Here is a 22,774-nt window from a genome sequence, read left to right as displayed (position 1 = left end):
CCGACACACCTGGCGCCCGCGTCGCAAAAAACATCACCCGCCCAGAGAGGCCGTCAGCCCCCACCCGGCCGATCGCCTCCCAAGCAAAGTGTCCAGCTGCAGAGCCGGAGGCAATGCCGGCAGGGATTGCTCAGCGACGCGAGCCCCTAATACGAAACGCCGGTGGAGGTCAGAATGATCATCATCCTCTAGACACTCTGGTGGCAAAGACATTATCGCTGTATTTCCTTGAAAAATAGTGAGAGAGAAAACAAAGATATAATGTCAACGCAGCTCCTTTTCTCCAAACGTAACTCCTTTCCAATAATTATTTCGGCACTAAACTCAAGTGGTGTATACAGACACTTGTCGGTGGTGAAAATAGGGAAGGAGCTGTTAGTATGGCCACGTCCCCGCTTATGTAGAGGAGCGGATGTTGGTGTGGCCAGGCGGATGGGTGTGTACATGTGAAGACATTTATTCAGTATTAGATTGATAAGGGATAGGGTTCCAATATAGCAGAGCGTAAGCTATACGATAATATAACAGCTGCGCCTGAATGCTAGGACACAAGAATAATAATACAACACTGGGAATACAGGACTAGACGAACATATGAATATGAATACACACACAGGGAACAACAGGGCTAGACTAGGACATAATAATATACACAATGAATACAACAGGACAAGGACACAAGACTAATAGGCAGGGACATTACAGATGACATGAGACCAGGCTGAGGCTATGACATGTGATAGAACGAGAATGAACGATGACAATAACAATTGGTCCAAAACGGCGTGGTACCGCCGATGAGCACACAAGGGTGCCAGAGGATGAATGTTCAAAAAGTCCAGATTATGACAAGTGGGGGCTGTAGTTGTAGTAGTGGGTGCTGTAGTTGTAGTAGTGGGGGCTAGTAGTGGGGGCTGTAGTTGTAGTAGTGGGTGATGTAGTTGTAGTAGTGGGTGCTGTAGTTGTAGTAGTGGGTGCTGTAGTTGTAGTAGTGGGTGCTGTAGTTGTATTTTGGTTTGATTTTTATTTGATTTGATGTTTTTTATTTTCGTGTCTTACATACAGGTGTATGCCCAGCCCATATGGGCTTACAAGACACATAACAATAAGTATATAATAATATACTTGACCAATTACTTGACAAATGACATATAGACCAAGATGGCCACAAGAAAAAGAAAATACAAGAAAATACAATAAAACGTAATATAACACAAGCTGTACGCAATGTATGTAAACAAAGAAACAAGAGGAATTCAAATACAATTATATAGGATATAGTGTGTTTTGTCTCAAGTGCCATGCTTTCTCCAAACATCCTGCAAAACTGAAGATGTCCTCCACAAAAAAACTACTCAACATACAACGCTCAGACTGCCAAAACAAATCCGGATTTACAATTTGAATTTTCTCAAATAAAGCCCTCCTCAAAGCGGTGTACAAAGGGCAATAAAAAACTAAATGATATTCATCCTCCACCACTCCCAGATCACATAGAACACACAACCGCTCCTCCTCAGGTTTACCTTGGAATCTACCCACTTCCACAGCCAATGGCAGGGTGCCAGACCTCAACTGGGCACACAGAGACCTCCGTCTTCTCTTTAAGTTTAACATTACATAAGGTTCAGTAAAATACTCATTTTTAATTACAACATATTTTTATTATTATTTATTATTATTATATTATTATTATTTATTTTTCAAGTTTAGGTTTTTTCCATATCTCCACCTTCCACTTATCCTGATGGATTGTTGATACAAAAATGTATTATGTGAATTATGTGTAGTAGTGGGGTGAGGTATATCATTAATTAAGGATTTGTTCTGTCACATTTGCTGAAAGAGAGGAGTAGGAGTTTCCCAGGGAGCTGAAAAGGAACTACTGAATGTCCAAGCCATTAGTTTAACTTAGTACAATAGTGGGTTTATTTAGTATCTGGGGAATTCTCCGATACCAGTATCGATGAACATGTTGCATTAATAACTAATAACCAACTATGGTGGACATTGCATTAATAACTAACTAACAGGTGGACATCTTCCATTAATAATTAACTGGTGAACATGTTGCATTCATAATTAATAACTAACTAACAGGTGGACATGTTGCATTAATAACTCACTAACAGATTTACATGTTGCATTAAGAACTAACTAACTAACAAACAGGTGGCCATGTTGCATTAATAACTAACTAACTAACTCTTAGTTATAAATCCAACATGTCCACCTATTGAGCTATTCTCAATGACTGTGACCTTAAATAAGGAAGCAATCTTAATGGGTGATTTTCAACATAAACTGGGAAGACAAACGTGGTAGAAAAACCCTAAAACAAACAATGACCAAACTAGACTTTGTAGCTAGTTAAAGGGCCAACTAGGATAACACCCACATCAAAGACCCAGATCGATCTATAGTGTTTAGTAACAGGCCAGAGAGGATAAAATCATTCAATTTTGTCACTGGTCTGTCCGACCATAACCTACCGCTCAAGAAAACTGTCAAGGAATCGATTTAACCTGCCTTCGACAAAAAAGCATAGCTACTTCAGAATTCCTATGGCTGACCAAGACGACTTTGAGGCTGCAATAGCCAATAAGTGATGTGGAGTGATGTGCTATCAGGGTTAGATGTGGAAACAGACAGCCACCTGTTTCTCTCCAAAATCAAGTCCACAATAAATAGCTTTCTCAAAGAAACAAAGTCCAAATATAGTCAAAAGAGCACCATCCCCTGGATAAACGAAGATATACGGAAATTAATGAAGGAAGGGGACCGTGCCCTAAAAATAGCTCTAAAAACTAAAATGGAACATGACAAGCGGAGGTTTACAACCCTCAGAAATAAAGTAAGCAAAGAACTGAGACAGGCAAATGCCTCTCTTTTGATTAACATTATAAATGAGGCAAAGGGTAACTGTAAACTGATCTGGGAAAATCTGAAGTAACTGACAGGAAAATACCATAGAAACCCAGCAAAAAGACTAGAACTTAATGTAAACGGCTACCTAATACAAGACCCACTACAAGTCGCAACAGCTTTTAACAGCTACTCTAACCTCCAGCCCACCTACTGCATGTCTGTCCTACACGCAGTGCCAATAGGTGAAACACACCGTGGTCGAGATCCACAAAGAATGGATTGCACGGTGCTAATTGCAACCTTACTTACAATTCATTATGAATTGAAAATGGGGGACCCTGATGTAAACAAGACGAAAGTCTTTCTCTGGACTGCATCCCCTTAATGTGTGCTGTCCCTGTTCAAATAAAGTTTTAACTGAAACTGAAACTGTTAGTTAGTTAGTTATTAATGCAACATGTCCACCTAACAACGAACAACTCTGCTAAATAACTAACATACATTCTGATTATCAGTTTATAATGGATCCTTACTTGAATGTCGCACAGCAGAAACATGAAGATATCCAGCCATAAATATCAAATAAAGTATTTTGGTCCCCATCTTGATGCAGAGAGTGCTGTGTCACAAACTAGCTTCTGAGTCGAAACTGGAATGTACAGACAGAAATTTAACAGGAAGTGCTCAATACAGATAATTGGTCAAACTGGTTTCTTAGACTGCCAACATCACCATCCCATTGTACATTCCAATGCAAATCAACATTTTATTTAGAATGACAGTCTGGCTGAGGGTTAGAGGATGTAACAGGATTTATATTGTTTATCCAAAGCTTACAAGTTCTGTACAACAAGTCAGCAGGAGAGGTGTTAGGGTGGGCACGTTTAGACGGCATGGTGGTGTGTAGAACCCAGATGCAGAATAGACACGAGGAGAGGATAGACAGGAGGCGGAATATGTCGGTTGCCCTTTCACAATAACATGGACTTTATTTTGACACACGGAGCATAATACGAAAAGAAACACTTTGAAATGGGGAAAAGAAAAGAGAGACGTAGTCTCCAAAAACGAGATAAGCACAACACTAATTAACCTAGCAAAGACAGGCGAGACAACTCAGTCTCTCTATAATTCTCTACACGAGAATACACTTTGGATAATAATAATATACAACTAGCAAGCACAGCACTTGGATCTTGCAGACGGCAAAAGTACTCACGTAACAAATGCAACACTGAAACAGGAAACAGGAGTAATGACCCAGCAAGGAAGGCTGGGCAGACAACACTTATATACACAGACTAATTAGAGACATGAGGGTGATTGGGAACTAGACACAGCTGGGTTGGAAACAGACTAAACAGAAAACATAACTGGGTCGAAATATAAATACACACACTGAGAACAACACTAGAATAAATCACAAAACCAACACAAACAGGGGAGACACTAGGCCAGGCAGGGAAACATCACAGACAACACAGACAACAAATGCACAGACAGCAGATTGGTGATAATAACAGAGAACAAATTAATAACAAGACAACAGAGCTGCACCACCTGAGTTAGGCCACAGGATGGCAGTAGCGTATTGTTCATAAGTGGAGGTGGGGAGAGTCCAAGGACAGGTGGAGCAGGACCGGGGGGCCTGAATACTTTCCACAACACATTCGTGTTTCCGCGTCTCTGATTGGCCACGTGCGTTTCTGGTCATGTGACATGTGCGCCAATCGTGGGGCCGCAAGTTTTTGGATGGTTAAGCTTAGGCGCTCTTTCAAAGTTGGTTAAGGTTAGAGTTTTTCTTAGAGCATGGCGATAGAACGCCTGCCCTGATTCCAAACTCTAACCTTAACCAACTGCGAAAGAGTCGCCTAAGCTTAACCAGTGATAAACTAGGCGTTAGGTAGTTTGCAGGCTGTTAGACCCGGAAATAGGCGCAGAACTTGCCGTCCCACGATTGGCGCACATGTCACATGACCAGAAACGCACGTGGCCAATCAGAGCGCAAAACTCGAACGCGGAAACACGGATTTGTTGTGGAAGGTATAGACGCGACCGGGGGGAATGTTACAGAGAGGTACAACTCTGGCTGCTAAGGGTAAGTGACATTGTTTGTCAAACACTGTGTTACAGACTTTAATGCACATTAGCATAGTAGGTAATAATATAAGCAAGGTAGATTTTTATACTTTATTGTGTCAATGAAGTAACTCTAAATGTAGGTATAGTATATGATTATGTACACACATACATACACATATATATACACATACACACACACATATCCATCCATCCATACATGTATGCATACACACACACACACACACACACACACACACACACACACACACACACACACACACACACACACACACACACACACACACACACACACACACACACACACACACACACACACACACGTACACACACACACACATTACACACACATGACACACACACACACACACACACACACACACACACACACACACACACACATAAATGTACACATACATACATATATTTTAAATCTTGACAGTTTTTAACATTTTTATAATTTTGTTTACCCATCACCCATACAAAAACACAAGTCAAGTCAAGAGTCAAGTCAAGAGTCACTTTATTGTCCCATCAGCTCGGAAATGTATCTTTGGCTCACACCCATACTGCAGCCACAGACACATACATACAGACATGACGCAACTGACTCCAAACAGAGGAGATAAACAAAAAAAAATACAATAAAGTACAATAAGGTACCTGGATGTCTGGCAACACCAAATATATAATTATAGTAGTGCTGTCAGGCGATTAAAAAAAAGTATCTAATTAATTACAGGATTTGTAATTAATTAATCTAATTAATCGCATTTTAATCGCATAACCATTTTAGGCCTGATGTTCTATATTCTATAATTATACAACGGCATGCAAATTTCTCTATTCTGATTGGCTGAAACAGTCCATTTACACGTATGTATCCTTCATAATCCACGCTCCTGGTCCCAGGACCCGCCCACCACCGAATCACATCACTCCGCCGGATCACTCCGTCGGAAAAAACAAGATGGCGGACAATAATCTTTAACAAATGGATATGTTGATAGCGTCATAACGACTAAATATAAAGCGATTCTGTCAAGGGGAACGTGTTAGTATTTTAAACAATGTTGGATGATGTAATTGATGGGTCTTGACTCAATCTAGAACAAAAGAAAAATCGCGGATTGATTGATAGATTAATTGATTGATTTAAATTTCTTCCTTCCTACTTTCCGACTGCAGCGTTCTCTCTCACACTGTCCGACGCTGGCGTACCCACAAACACACACATACACACACACACACACACACACACACACACACACACATACACACACACACGCACACACACACTGTGACACACACACACACACACACACACGCACACACACACACACACACTCCTGTCTGCAACAGCAGGGGAGTCAGACTGAGAGAGAAGCAGCGCTGTTTTAAGTGAGCATGGTCTATTGAATTGATTGATTGGTTGATTGCTAATTTTATTACTGTACCCCTGGTTTCCAACTGGTTAAGTTTAGGCTAAAAGAAATAAATAAAAAAATAGGGCGAAGAAAACGTTTTTTTCCTATAGGGCAAAGAAAACGTTTTAATAAATTTTCAATCAATCATTCCAATAATACACAGTTGGATGTGTTAGTTGGTTGGATGCACTTCAAGCTGCTTCCACATGAGGCAACTTCTCTCAATCATTCCAATAATACACAGTTGGATGTGTTAGTTTGGTTGGATGCACTTCAAGCTGCTTCCACATGGAGTTGTGGGAACTACTTTTTCTGGCGGATGGTTTTTTCAATAAATCTTCGATTAATGTGTGTTTATTGTATAGAAATAAGGTTGGATGAATCTGGCAGTTGTATAAAAGCTTTACACCACGTGCAGTCGTGATTTGTGACCAATAAACCATGCCTAGGGGGGTCTAACGACCCTCGGCTGCGCCTCGGGCCTAACAACCACCCCTAGGCATGGTTTATTGGTCACAAACCACTCCTGCGTGTGATGTAATGCTTAATCATATTTCAAATTGCCTGTGTCCGGATGGCAGAATTCAGTACTGTATCTACAAAACCTTCTGTTTAATCATCTTCCTTTTATTCATTTGCTTAGATTTTTCAGGTCTGGTAAGTTTTAGCATGGTGTTATTCACAGTCAAAGATAAAAAAGATTTTTTATTGATATTCTCATTTGGTTTATTACAATTTACTCAAGCCTAGTAACAGACACAGTATTTCTGACACTGGGAATACATTCCCTGAGATCCATAGATGTCCCTAAAAAAATATATTTAAATGTTTATTCTATGTTCTTATGGAATTAATGAGATTTAAAAAAAATATATAATAATAAATAAAGAAAAATAAAGAAATAATCATTTAAAAAATAAATTTGATAATAAATAAAAATTTTATAACGAGATAATTTGCTGTGTAATTAATTAATCTAATTAACACAATAAACTGACAGCCCTAATATACAGTAATAGTATCTATAATATAACGACCAAATATTGGTTATTCAATAATTCCCGGCCATTTATCTGGCAATATTTAAAAGTTTAACTGAGATTCAGATTCAGATTCAGATTACTTTATTCGCCATTTTATACAGGTACAAAATGGAACGTGATTTGACATTACAGTGCATACTTTTTTCACAATTAAGAACAATACAACAGTAAATAAATAATTTAAAGTAAAGTGCAAGACAGGACAGAACAGTGAGACAACAATAAGACTGTGAAAGTGCCGTGGTTGGGGACATGGATACAGTGCAACACAAAGTTCAAGTCCAGAAGTCCAGCCCTAGCAGCTCACCATCGAGGGGGGGGGGGGGAGCAGGGGGACACCTGACTCATTTACCAGGCGAGCTGCTGAGGGGAAGAAACTCAGTCTGTGGCGGGACTTTAGTGTCTTGGGCAGCCGTAGCCGCCTGCCGTGGGGGAGCATGATGAAGAGGCCGTGGCCCGGGTGGGCGGGGTCTGCCATGATCTTCCTCGCCCTCCTCAAGGCCCTGGTGGAATGTAGGGACTCGAGGGAGGGAAGGGGGCAGTCGATCACCCTCTCCGCTGATCGTATCACCTGCTGCAGCTTGGCCTTGTCCCTGACCGTGGCTGCAGGGAACCAGGTGATGATGGAGAGGGTGAGGATGGACTGGATGATGGCGGTGTAAAACTGGACCATCATAGTCCTCGGCAGCCTGAACTTCCTCAGCTGACGTAGGAAGAACATCCTCTTCCGGGCGTTGAGGTCCAGGTTGTTGCAGCTGCACCAGCTCTGCAGCCTCTCGATCTCCCTCCTGTAGGCAGACTCATCCCCCCTGGATATGAGACCCACCAGGGTGGTATCGTCCGCAAACTTCAGGAGTTTGACCGAGGGGTGCAGAGACGCAGCTGTTGGTGTACAGGGAGAATAGTAGTGGGAATAGAATGCAGCCCTGTCGGGAGCCAGTGCTGATGGACTTGGGATTGGAGATGTTAATTCCCAATTTCACCCGCTGTGACCTGTTAGTCAGGAAGTCCGTAATCCACCTGCAGGTAGAGTCCGGCACCTGCAGAAGGGACATCTGATGCTCCAGGATGTGCGGGAGGATGGTGTTGAAGGCCGAGCTGAAGTCCACCAACAGAATCCTGGCGTAGGTCCTTGCAGTGTCCAGGTGTTCCAGAACGTAATGCAGAGCCATGTTCACAGCATCGTCCGTGGAATGGTTGGCTCTGTATGCAAACTGCAGGGGGTCCAGAAGAGGGTCTGTGGTGGACTTCACGTGGGCCAGGACAAGGCGCTCAAAGACCTTCATGACCACAAACGTCAGGGCGACCGGTCTGTAGTCATTAAGGCCTGTGACCTTGGCCTTCTTGGGGACGGGGATGATGGTCGAGGCCTTAAAACACACTGGGACCCGACACAGCTCCAGTGAGGTGTTACAAATGTTAGTAAACACTGGGGACAGCTGGTCGGCGCAGTGCTTCAAGGTGGCAGGTGAAATAGAGTCAGGACCAGCTGCCTTCCGGGGGTTTTGACTCTTGAACAGGCGATTCACCTCTCTTTCTGTGACAGAGAGGGGGGGAGGAGGGGGGAGGGGTGGCGGGAGAGGGGAAGGGGAAGGGGGGGTGGGGGGGGGTCGTGGTAGGGGAGACAGGGTTACTACTGGGGGCCGGGGGGGGGGGGGGGTAATTGTGGTCTGGGGGTGTGAGGAAAGGGGGCCGGGGGTTCCTTGTCAAACCTGCAGTAGAATTCATTTAGCTCATTAGCAAGGAGAAGATTGTCAGACGTCTGTGGGGATTTTGGCTTGTGATGGTTTTGAGGCCTTTCCAGACTGAGGAGGAGTTCCCCTCGGAGAACTGCAGCTGCAGTTTCCCCGAGAAGCGTTGTTTCGCCTCCTTCACTGCTCTCTCAAATCTGTACTTGGCCTGCTTAAAACTAGCCTTGTCCCCACTACGTCTGGCCTTCTCCTTCCCAACCCTCAGCTGTCGCAGCTGGGCTGTGCGTCACCGGACCACACTTTGAAGCGTCTTACTACAGGTTTACAGATTTTTTATTTCTGCCTGTAGCAAGCGGGGTCATGGTCATACTACAGCTCCTTCCCTACTTTCACCACGAAGCCTGTGTAAAGCACCGCTTTAAGTTTAGTGATAAAGTAGTTAGTTAGTTATATGAGCTGTGTTGGCATTGTACCGTTGTTTTTTTCTCTCTCACTCCGTGCGTCGTGGGGTGTCCCTGGCTCCACATTTGTGGCAGGCAGGTGCGTCTGAGCGGCGACCGGAGGAGAGTGTGTGTCGCCGAGGTGCGGACTCTCCGCCTCCTCTCGTTCCCGTCTTGCGACGGTGAGCAGCGGGGGCGGACAGTTTAGCGGCGGTGTTGAGCTGGCTCCGAGCCCCGAGACGAGATGCCCTTCTATCGACCGCACTGGATGCTGGCTCCCGCCTATCCATTGGAGACAGTGTGTGCAGCCGCCCGACCGCGAGGGATGCGAGTGAGATGGAAGAAGGTGTGCAAGGGGAGTTGCGCGCCTTGTTCCCCGTGCTCAAGACGGCGGCAGCCCGCATTAAAACGGAGCTTGCTGCCGATGCCACTGTATCTCTGGTAACACCATTCTGTGAGAGGGATGGGTGTTGCCTCTCCTTTTTTCTTGGGATAAAGAAGAGCAGTCGGCTGTCTGTAGTGATCGGGCCTGCATCGCTATTCCTCACGTTACACAGCTTCAGTAGTAGCCGTTAGCTAACAGTGGGCCCGTCAGAGCTAGTCGTTAGCTTGCTGCTGCGTATGCCGATGGTGGGCCTGTGAAGAGGCTAGCTGTTAGCTTGATGCTAACCGTCAACCTGGAGTTAGCTGTTAGGCTAACCGTTGGTGTTAGCCGTGGGAAGGAGCAGGCCCTGAACACTCTGACTCGGCATCATCTCTGGTAGAAGATGTCGTCGGCCTGTACCATGACCGGCTGCAGGATGTGGGCGAAGCACCTGAGCGAGGCTCCAGTCGTCGCCACTTCTGGCCTCGCCAGCTAGAGGCCTCATCAACATGGTGGACCAGCCATTTGTTGCGGCCATTCATCCTGCGTCCGGGGGTCAGATAGGACATTACACTATGCCCCACTCTTTCTTCCTCCCCCCCTGAACGTTTTTGGTTAATAACAATGTTTTTGTTTAACAAAACGTGTGTTACTTCACTGCATTCGGCTGTGACTGGCGTACATGATGTAAAGCTTTTACTCTACAGGTATGTGCTTTCATCTGGCACGCCATGCAACTGGTGTCACGGTTCTGCTTTCTTTGGCGTTCCAGATTAAGAATTCAGAGTCCCCCGGGCCAGATTCTTGTGGAGGCCCCCCCCCACACCCACACACATACACGCACAGTGGCATTTTTATATGTCACTTAAAAAAAACTGGATCCGTAACATTGTCCAACCAATCCTCCTGGTTTTCATGTTCAAGCACCGCCGGCGGCGGGCTGTCATCATCGCTGTCTGCCTCAGAGTCAGAGTCATTCGTGTTGGTGTTGGGGCTGGGCTGTGGAGATGCGGCGGGCGTATACGAACAGGTGGCAGCCACTGGTTGTGGTGGGCCGGCTGAACTAGAGGCTGCCGCTGTTAGCATTCTCGTCCTCTCTGCCCGCGGCGCCTGGCTCAGCCTCTTTAACGTTGCTGCTACTACTAGTGCTAGCCAGGGGGCTATCCTCCTCCTTACCTGACAGGGTGAAAAAAGTAGAGATAGTCGGTATGCTTTGCCGAAGTAACGCGCTCTTTCTGTCCCTTTCCTGTTTAGATTTTAACTTAGCAGCTCCGCTTTCCCACCGTTTAACTTTTTTATCCATGTTTTTTGAGTCTCATATGATCATACAGTACTACTCGAGTCTTAGCCTACTTGATCAACTTACAAGTGCAATTCTCGCGGTCAGTGGTCACCTGACCTGACCTGACAGTGACCCCTGGACCTGGACGTCAGTGTCACGTAGACTCAACGTCTCTCACCCCTCATTATCAAACAATCAATCATATTTGTATTTGCAATACAAAATGTTTTATAAAAATAGATAGAGAAGAGATGAGATGATACTAGTAGTCACTATAGATGCTGTGAAAGTAAACGCTGGATGAGGATCTGATTATATATATATTTTTTTCGTATTTCTTGAATATTTTTTACTAGTGTGTAGTGGAGGCCCCTAGTCACTAGGGGGAGCTCGATGATATCCGCTATCAGCACCGGCGGGTCTCTGCTGTCTGTCATGAATAATGATCCCAATCTGCCTCATTCGTGTCGGGGCTGCATCTATTCTTTTACCAACGGATTTCCAGTTACGCGTTCGCGTTCTGCGATCTGATTGGCCACTGACATCTCTGGTGCGATCTGATTGGCCACTGACGTTTTTTAGGCGACTCTTTCGAAGTTGGTTAAGGTTAGAGTATGGAATCAGGGCTGGTGTTCTATCGCCCTGCTCTAAGACAAACTCTAACCTTAACCAACTTCGAAAGAGTGCCTAAGCTTAACCGGTGAAAGAAAGAGGCGTCACACGATTGGCGCTACCAGAAACGTCAGTGGCCAATCAGAGCGCAGAACGCGAATGCGGAACTGGAAATCCGTTGGTAAAAGTATTCAGGCGTTGGGGCTGGGATGTGGAGATTTTTTTTTATTGCTGTTTTTACCTCAAACGGAAAACCTCAAACTCTTATGAAGAGGAGAAAAAATACTCAAGATTAGCCACTTGCAGACGGCAGGGTGTGACGTACTGTATATTTTAGTTGATGAAATATTTTTGTTGACTAAATATTTTAGATGATGAAATATGTTTTCATTTCAGTGTCACAGTATGACATCGATCTCCAAAATAAGAAAAAATAAATAAATAAAATGTGGGGCCTCTAGTGACCAGGGGCCTCCAATTTTTTTTTAAATAAAAGTAAAAAAAAAATAAACAAATATTTAGGGCCTCTAGTGACGAGGGGCCTCCAAAAGGCCTCTAGTGACGAGGGGCCTCCAATTTTTTTTTAAATAAAAGTTAAAAAAATATATATAATATTTGGGGCCTCTTGTGACGAGGGGCCTCCAAAAGGCCTCTAGTGACGAGGGGCCTCCAATTTTTTTTTAAATTAAAGTTACAAAAAATTTAAAAAAATGTTGGGGCCTCTAGTGACGAGGGGCCTCCAAAAGAAATGTAAATAAACATTTAAAAAAAAATGATTTTTTTTAATTTATTTATTATAATCTTTTGGATGCCCCTCGTCACTAGAGGCCCACGGGTCGCGGCCCAGACGGCCCGGTCGTTAATCCGGCCCTGCGTATCAGGGGTGAGGTGGTGAGGGGGTGGATATATCCTTACGAAACTGATTGGCCGAGAGGTTGTGCCTTTCTACCTATCAGTCTCCCTGTCGAGGGTGTTCTCTCTCTCGTCACAGGGGAAGGGGGATTTTCCTGTCTCCCACACCAAATCAGGATAGGTGGGACACAGGTTTCCCCCGGCCATTTGAAAACGTCACAGGCGCTTTTTCTTGCTGGCCAAGAGACATGTCTGTGAGTTACAGGGCCTGTGCTGCAGACCGCTGTCATTGTACGCCAAGGGAGACGCCAAGGGAGAGAACCAGGACCACGACGGAACTGGCTTGTTGGCGATGAGGAGAGAAAGGCCATCGGAGAAGCGACTGCACAAAGACTGTCTGGTGTAGCTTCTGCAAATCCACGGGGCACACAGACAGAGCATGCATGAAGAAACACGACCAGAGCGCACGATACGCGCATGGGCAAGATGACGGCCATGGACGAGACGACGCCCACGGACGAGACGGAGGCCACGGACAAAGTGGCGGCTACAGACAAAATGGCGGCTACGGACGAGACGGCGGCCATGGACGAGACGGAGGCCACGGACAAAATGGCGGCTGTGGACAGGATGACGACAGCGGACACGATGGCGGCGACGGTCGACGTGAGACGGATCGAGACTACGCCCGGAGAATAACGGGACAAGAAGACTGCGCTGCAAGAAGACTGCAGCGAGCCCAGAGAAGGGGACTGATCGTGGACACAGGTGCGTCGTCCCATGTCATCAACGACAGGAGTCTGTTCAAGAACTTTGACGACACTTTCTACCCGGAGAGGCACAGCATGGGGCTGACGGACAGGAGACGCACCTACGGATTGGCGCAAGAGAGGGGAGACGCACAGATATGCCTCACGGACAGTAAGGGGCGCCGGCGTACGGTGACATTAAAGAACGCTCTCTACATACCATCGTTCCCACAAGGACTATTCTCTGTAATAGATACTACTGCAAGCGGTGCCATGGTATTCTTCGATAAAGGTAAACATTTTCTTGTAGAACCTGACGGTACCCGGTTTGATATAACGATGTACCAGAGAATATATTATCTGAAAACGGAGTGTAATGACAACGACAAGTGTAATGATAATAATGATATGTGTAGCGGGACGGCCAGTCACGATATTCAGACATGGCACGAGATTATGGGTCATTGTAATTACGAGGATTTACTGAAACTGCAAGTAGTGTCAGAAGGCATGCACATTGAAGGAGAAAAGCGTAGACCTGACAAAAATTGTGCAGTGTGCAAAACGGGGAAGTTTACTCAACCGAGATACAGAAATCCCACAGACAGAGTAAGGGTACCACTTGCATTAGTTGACACGGACCTAGCTGGTCCAGTAAGAAACGAGTCCATAGGAGGCTTTAGATATGTACAGTCTTTTACAGACGTGTGCACAGGGGTGGTGTTTGTTTACTTTCTTAAAGCAAGGGGTGACACACTCCAGGCCACGGAAAAATTCCTGGCGGACATAGCCCCTTATGGTACAGTAAGATGTCTGAGATCCGACAACGAAACCGAGTTCACAAACAGAGAGTTCCAATCACTGTTGAGAAGGTATAAGATAAGACACGAGACGTCACGTCCATATCCCCCACACCAGAACGGGGTGGCAGAGAGGGAATGGCACACCCTTTTCGAAATGGCTAGGTGTAAGCTAGCAGATAGTAACTTACCTAAGAGCCTATTGCATTATGCGGTGCAAGAAGCCGCTTACATCAGAAACAGGTGTTTTAATAAGCACTCGGGCACCACCCCGTATACAGCGCTGACAGGAAAGAAGTGTAATCTAGCCAGAATGCACCGATTTGGATCAGTGTGTTATGCTTACCTGCAGGACAGGGGAAAGCCCAAGTCCAGAGGTGTAAAATGATTTTTCGTAGGACACGACAAAGGAAGCCTTTCCTAGTTTATCATCCCGGTAACGGGAGAGTGCAGAAACACATGCTAGTCAAGTTTGTCACGAAGGCAACATGTGAGAGCGAGACACAGACAGAGGAGCCAGAGCTGGACTCCAGAGTAAGGTGTGTAGAAACAGAGACACATCAACCCAGTGTACTTAGTACGGTCGTGCAGACAGACAGTCAGCAACCCCCAGAGTGCGATGACGAGGAGCACCCGAGGGTGACGTCAAGTGCCCCAAGCAGTGGGAGGTATCCCTCAAGGGAACACAAACCCCCAAAATATCTGACAAACTATGCCGGGAAATGGGTGTATTCAACCAAGTTACCAGAGGGCAGACAGACAGTGGGAGGAATATGGGTGTATTCAACCAGGAGGGTATTGAAGGCCACGGCAAATACAAAGTATGGTTCGTAGAAAATTGCTTAAATTCTGAAGGAGAATACTCCAGGTTTAAATACGGGAGGAGTAGAATCAAGGTTTGAATGTCTGACTAGAGACCACGTTTAAATACAGAAATGGGTCCCATGTTTAAGTACAGAGGTGGATGAGTTACCATGTTTAAAATACTGAAATTAATCTTATGTTTAATTCCATGTTTAAGTACAGAAGTGGAGGATTTGATCATCGCGCCAGACAACACTAGAAAGACCTAGGCCGGTTGGGCCATTTTATAGGTATGGACTTCGGGCAGACTGAAAATTGTGTGGAGGTATCCCAGAGGAGATATGTGGAAAAGCTCCTGAGATGTTTTGACTGAAGTAAGAGATGTATAGAAACTGTGGGCAGCTTCATTTTGTTAGACAACCTGTACTCGCCCTGACTTATGTTTTTGTAGTGAGTAAGAGTGTCACAGTATTTTTGCTGACCCCACAGAGGAGCATTGAACTACGTCAAAAATATGTTTTTCGTTATCCCAGAGGTGCTGCAGACGGACAGCTGTGTTTCAGAAAAGACAGCAAAGGTTTAAAGCTTAAAGCCCACAGTGATACTATCAGCCTGTTAAGCTGAGTATATGTTTCTAGCTATGACAAGGCAAAATGTGTTTATCTAGAACAACTGCTCGAAGTGATGGAGATAAGATTATGAATATAATGCTAAAAAATTTAGTAGGTAATTGAAATGTATCCTCTATACCGAATATGGTGTTTTTGAAGATGATGGGCGTTCTGTCAACACCGTTTAAAAATGATGGACATTGTGTATATATGGAGACTGTTGTTTATGAGTGCAACCAGGGGACCATTGTGATTGCTAGGAACCCAATGTGTCAACATAGATGTAAACATGCCATTATAGAAAATATCATCTCATCAGGTATGTCATCAGAGAAGAAAGAATGACACCGATTTACTGTCCAATGGACGACAGAGTAGCAGACACTATGAGGAAACCTGTTTCAAATTAAAATTGAAGGGATTTGCAAGGGTCATGTTTAATGTGAAGATATTGACTGTCATACCCTGTTGATGTTTTTGGGATTATATTATTTCCTTTGTAAAATGTTTCTCCAAGAAGTCAGCCAGTATGCTAAACCCTAAGTGGGAGTGTTCAAGGCAGAGGTTCTGTGTAGGATTGTTAGTAACTGTCTAACTGCATATATAACTGTTTACACTAGTAACTGTCTATCTGCATATATAACTGTTTCCACTAGAGGGCGCCCTAGGCGGAGACACTCAGGAGTACTACCAGGTGGTGAGTATAAATAGCTATGTCTCCTCCCACTTCTTTCTCTTCCCCCTAGTCTCTCAGTGAGAGAAGACCTGTATTGTAACTGCTCTGCCATGTGAATAATAAACCACGCCGATTAAGGGCTCAAGATAGAAACCATGCCTCTTGACCACATTATTGTTGCCCTATAGCCGAATTCTGTTAACAACCTCCCTCTCAGTGAGAGAGCCTCCTCAGAGTTTCAGAGCCTCCTCCTCAGAGAGTCTTAGTCCAATTGTTACATGAACCTTTTTTAATTGTTTTACTCACGTTGTGGTCTCTCTGGGAGAATCGCTGTCTTCTCCTCTTACATGAAGAGCAGAATTGACGCGTTTTTATTCCCAGCCTCGAGAGGCCATTGAAGCACAAGCAAGTTTTTTTTATTATTTTTTTTACTTAAATTTTTATTAACATTTATAGACAAACAACACTTACACCATACCTACAATGACATCAACAACACAACAGTACATCCACCTGGGCCCCTTGAATTCGGCCGTGCTCAGCCTCCCAGACCTCCATGAGAGGGGCCCCCTCTCCTCCCACCATCCACCCCCAGAAACAGGGCTCCCCCACATCCCAGGGCCGTCTCACGCGTGGCCGAGTACTCAGCGACATGGGTACCTTGAATTTGATTGGGCCAGGCCCAGTAGAGGGGCCCAAGCGCGTTTTCTTATTGGCCAAGAGACATGTCCGTGAGTTACAGGGCCTGTGGTGCAGACCGCTGATAGAAACTTTATTGCCATTTCAACACTGTTGGACCAGGATTGTAAAGGATAGGTGATGCAATGCAGTAGAGACAATTGTCTTCTACTCTGCTCCCTACCAGTAGTGTATATTGGGTCAGAGCCTCCTCCTCAGGGAGTTTCAGAGCCTCCTCCTCAGGGAGTTTCAGAGCCTCCTCTGTGTTTCAGAACCTCCCTCTCAGTGAGGGAGCCTCCTCAGAGTTTCAGAGCCTCCTCCTCAGAGAGTCTTAGTCCAATGTGTTACATGAACCTTTTTCAATTGTTTACTCATGTTGAGGTCTCTCTGGGAAAACCGCTGTCTTCCCCTCTTACATAAAGAGCAGAATTGACGCGGTTGTTATTCCCAGGCTCGTCATGTGAGGACCTGTGTCTGTGTTTTTTTGTAGACGGCTCCCTGCTGCTCGTCCCAGACAGCAAGGGGAAACGTTGTGAGGCTCTTTCTTGTTAGAAATTCGCTGTCACTGTTCTCGGGTTCTTTGCGAGCATATACGCTGTTTTATGAAATCAGCGTATGGTCTTACGAGACCGATCAGCGCTGGCCCAGGGTGTTTTTTCAATGATTGAATATGCTTTGTGGGTCCGGTGCTCCTTGGTTGCCCAACATCATAAAAACTGCGTTTTTAATGCGGTCGGCTGGGAAGGAGATTTTTGTCTCTACCGAGCACCAGTGCACTAGGTTAGACTCGACGGCTCACGTACATCTCCGGGGGGAGATGACGGAGTAGATCAAAACATTGGCAGGGGGGTCTCATGCCCATTGGGTGGGCCACCAGGAGTAGTGCGTTCGTGTACTGACCAAGACTGGTGGCGCCCTCTGTGATGTTTTGGATCGACACTCGTCCCTACTTCCCTCTTAGGACTGGGGGCGGCGGCGTGACTAGGGCACGGGACTGGTCCTGGTCGCGCCGGGCCGGATCAGTTAACCCGTTGTCCACCGGGGCGCAGACAGGTTCTGGTACCCCGAAGGACTCTGTGCTTTTCCGTGGGGAAAATGCAAGGTCGGGCCGGACGTCACAGGGGTTGATGTTATGAATGTGTGTGTCATATAGATGCCACCACGAGTTGCCCTTAACAGTGGCGTGCATTGGTCCATACTGTGTTGTACCTTTTGCACGATGTTAGGGGGTTGGTCCTTCTCCATTTGCTAAACCGGGGATTGGAGGGGGCTGGCGGGGAGGCTGCTTCTGTCAACTCCTCTATGCATCCCTGTGTAGGTCCCGGTCCGTCAGGCCCAGGTCGGGCCTTGCCCTCAATGACCTGTTGGCCTGGGTTAACCCTTTTTTAAACCTGAAACGCTTGAACTGCATTGTATAGCCTGTGTATACGCGCAGTTATGTTTCTGGGGTTTCTTAGTGGGTTAAGGGAGCAATCACCTCCTGTTAAGGTAAACATAGGGGGGTGGTTGTCTCCCCGGTGTGTTGGTAGCAGAGTCGACTCTCAGGTTGAGCCCGGGTCTGACCCCGGCTGCCCGAGAGTATGCCCCCGCATCTTCATGACGTCTGCCAATTGTGTCAAACTCTTTCTCTGACCCTCGACCCCGCATTAATAAATTGGCGTGGTCAGGGATCGTGGAGATTGTGATATGGTGCACAGCATACCGAAACACCCTTTCCGCCGGGATACTGTTCTTACAGCCCCTTAGGCGCAAACAGTGCTCCGGGCGCAGGTCGAGTTCTGCTCTTGGGACCTGTCGGCCTGGATTGAGGGATCAACCTCCTTGGAGGGTTGTCTACCCGGTGCGCCGGCTGGCCCCACGATATTGTGGGGGGGAAGCCTCTTTGGGAGCGATTCGGAGCGGCGTGCCAAGGGGAGAAGGGCCTTCACCTGGTTTAGGCCCTGTCCGATACGCTGGCGATGTGGGGGGTGGTGTCACCAGTGACCGTCTGGTGGGGTCTCGATGCCGCGGCCTCGTTGAACTCACCAGGCCCCTTTTTTCAGGGGGTAGCCTGGGGCTGGGACCTCCTCCGCGCCCCGCTGCTACGGCCTTGCCACGGGGTTGGTTTTTTTTTACCCCGACCCCGCGATGTTGGGGGCTGTGACAGGGGTTTTGCTTCACGTCCGTTCCCTGGTGGCGTGTGGGAAGGTAAGTCCCACGGTCTGCTCACCCTGTGCGTTTGAGGCGCTAAACCCTCTTAGCACAGTCAGGGTCTGATCTCCCTCCCGTCCCTCGCTAGGGGGGGCGGGGGGGCCCGGATCCTCCCTGGTATTCTGATGGTTGTAGGGGACCTCAGCGGGTACATCTGTCGGGCTTCCGCTCTGCTCAGCTCTTGTGTTCCAATAGAGCAAAGCGTAAGCTATATACGAAATATAATGAAGGTTATTCTATAACCCTAGTTATATGAGTAATAGCGAGCGCTTTGCTCTGACTCACCGAGGACCCCACGGTCTTCCATTTCGGCGGTGAAAGACTGGGGAAGGAGCTGTAGTATGGCCATGACTCCGCTTATATAGGAGCGGATGTGGGAGTGGTCAGGCAGGTGGGCAGGTGCGTACACGTGGTGAAAGTTTTCATTATAGAATATGATTAAAGTGATAGTTCCAATAGAGCAAAGCGCTCGCTATTACTCATATAACTAGGGTTATAGAATAACCTTCGTTTTTAAACCTGTTTAGTCTAGAGCGTGGAACTCTAAACCTCCTCCTAGAGGGCAGTAGCTCATACTCTGCATGTAAAACATGGGAGGGGTCCGAGACAATTCTATTGGTAGCCTGTTCAAAAATAGACTGCAGAGATGGGTGACCTTTCACCCCTATGATCTTCCATGCAGTCTGCATCAGACGGACCAGTTTGGACATTAGTTGTACAGACAGGTTGCCGAACCAAGCTGTAATACCGTATCTGATGAGACCCTCTAATACAGATTGGTAAAAAAGTAACATAAACTTTTGATCTACACTGTGAACTCTAAGGCGGCGTAGAAAGTGCAGTCGTTGTTGTAGTCTGCTACACAGGCTGTCTACATGGGTGTTCCAGGTTAGCGTATTATCAACAAAAATCCCAAGATACTTATATGAAGAGACCTGCGAGATGGACTGTTTGTGGATGACCACAGGTCTGTGGTCCCCAACACCTCTGGGGTCGAACACCATCTCCTCTGTCTTCTTAACATTTAAAACCAGACAGTTATTGTCGCACCAATTTACAAACCGATGGATTTCAGAATAATAGTCAGCTAGGTCACTGTCATATTAATTAGAGCTAAAATGGCAGTGTCATCAGAAAATGTAATGATGCTGTTCTTAGGATAGATGCTTCTGCACTCGTTCGTATAGGTAAAAAGCACAGGGGAACTTACTATATACCCTGGGGAGCTCCAGTGCTCAGGGTTCTAGATTCTGAAAGAGTGCCGTTAACACTGACCCTCTGTGTATGGTTAGTTAAAAAGGAATGATGCCATTTTATAATGAGAGGGTGGACATTAAGCCCATTCAACTTCTCAATTAAAAGGTTAAAAGGCTGTATCGTATTAAATACTGAACTAAAATCTACAAATAAAAGTCGGACATAAGAGGTAGGGTCCTCTAAGTGCTTAGATATCAAATGAACCATGGCTGAGGCTGCATCGTCAGTACCTGTATTACACTTATAAGCAAACTAAAACGGATCCAAAAAACAGCTGACATCAGTGCATACATAAACAAAAGAGTGAGTACCAGTATAGATGTTACTGATCCTAGACTAGTATACCTATCCATCCATCCGTCTGTCTGTCCATCCATCCATCCATAGTATACATCCAATATCCATACCCGTACCCACATAAACATACACATAAAATAAAAACAGATAAACAAATACAAATTATAATAGTTATTATTATTTTGATTTAAATGTTCATTTTATTTTTTTTATTATTATTGCAAAACAAAAATTATTAAAAGTCAGTACTCAACACACAATGCATAATGAAACTAACAATTAAGGTGGCTAAAATGACATGCAAGTACAGAAACAGAAAACAAAAAAAAGTTTATAATAATATTTTACCGTATACAGTGTATATCCAACGAAATTACCAATTATACCAATGCCTTATTGTCAGAATGGAGGTAAGTGAATTCCAATGGTTGAAGGCAATCACAGAGACAGAGAGTGTTTACTCTTGAACAGGTTCGACTTTAATAGTAAGAACACAGAGTAAATTCTAAGAGAGACAAGTGCTAATAGCACAAGTGGAAAATAAGGTAAATGGGAGCTTATTGGAGGTCCAGAGTAGAACCGTCCGCGTTATCCCCGAACGCAATTAGTGAAGACCTGACAATGAACAAGCAGAAGAGAGGTATGTTACATAGACACCAAATACCAACATTCCACACACACCCCTGTGACAGCCAATCAGGAACCACCCCTAAGTGACAGCACTAATTGACAGGGAAATGACAGGTGACAAGCCCAGTGACATATGCCAGGAATGTGGGTGGTCACCGACCACAGTCGGTGTCCAGAACGTAACAGTACCCTCCCCCTACGAACGGCACCAGACGTTCAACTAGGAGCCTCGGGATTCAGCCGCCGGAAATCAACGATCAGGCTGGGATCTAAAATATCCCTTTGAGGCACCCAAGAACGCTCTTCTATCCCGTACCCCTCCCAATCCACCAAGAACTGAAACCCCCTACCCCTCCGCCTACAACCCAGTATCCTCCGCACAGTGTAAATGGGTTGACCGCCAATAAACCGGGGCGGAGGAACCACAGGCAGTGGCGGGGCCAAGGGCGATGAGAGGAATGGCTTCAACAGGGACACATGAAACATCGGATGAACCCTCATAGAGCTCGGAAGTCGTAGCTTGTAAGCCACTGGATTAACCCGATGAATCACTTTAAATGGTCCTATAAAGCGAGGAGCCAGCTTCTTGGATTCCACCCGGAGAGGGAGATCCCGGGTGGAAAGCCAAACCCGCTGCCCTGGACGGTAAACTGGAGCCGGACGACGCTTACGGTTAGCCTGCCGTTGGGTACTAACCGAAACCTTCTGTAGCGCCTTCCGAACCTGTTTCCACGTCCTGCGACAGCGAGCCACATGTGCCTGGGCCGAGGGCACCTCCGCCTCCTGCTCCTGCTCGGGAAACAGAGGAGGTTGAAAACCATACTGGCACTGAAAGGGAGACATACCGGTAGAAGAGGAGAGAAGGGTATTATGCGCATACTCAGCCCAAGCCAATCTCCTACTCCACGTTGCCGGACTACCGGCAATGTAACATCTCAAGACCCCCTCCAAATCCTGGTTGACCCTCTCCGTCTGCCCGTTCGACTGTGGATGGAACCCAGACGACAGACTGACAGAGGCGCCGAGGCCGGCGGCAAACGCCTTCCAGAAGCTGGAGGCGAACTGATGACCCCGGTCCGACACGATATCTACTGGCAGCCCGTGGACCCGAAAGACATGCTGTATAACTAAATCAGCAGTCTCCCGGGCCGAAGGAAGCTTGGGGAGAGGGACAAAGTGAGCCGCCTTAGAGAACCGATCCACCACCACCAAGATGGTGGTGAACCCGTCCGAAAGGGGAAGACCAGAAATAAAGTCCAGAGATATGTGTGACCAGGGTCATTTAGGAATAGGAAGTGGTCGGAGGAGACCCGCCGGTGCCCGTCGAGAGGTCTTACTACGTGCGCACACCGGACAGGCCGCCACAAAGGAACGCGTATCCCCCTCCACTGTCGGCCACCAGA

The sequence above is a fragment of the Notolepis coatsorum genome, assembly GCF_963971535.1.
Source record: "Notolepis coatsorum genome assembly, chromosome: 3".
NCBI lineage: Eukaryota > Metazoa > Chordata > Actinopteri > Aulopiformes > Paralepididae > Notolepis > Notolepis coatsorum.
The sequence above is the reverse complement of the archived record's forward strand: the minus strand, read 5'-3'. Positions refer to the sequence as shown.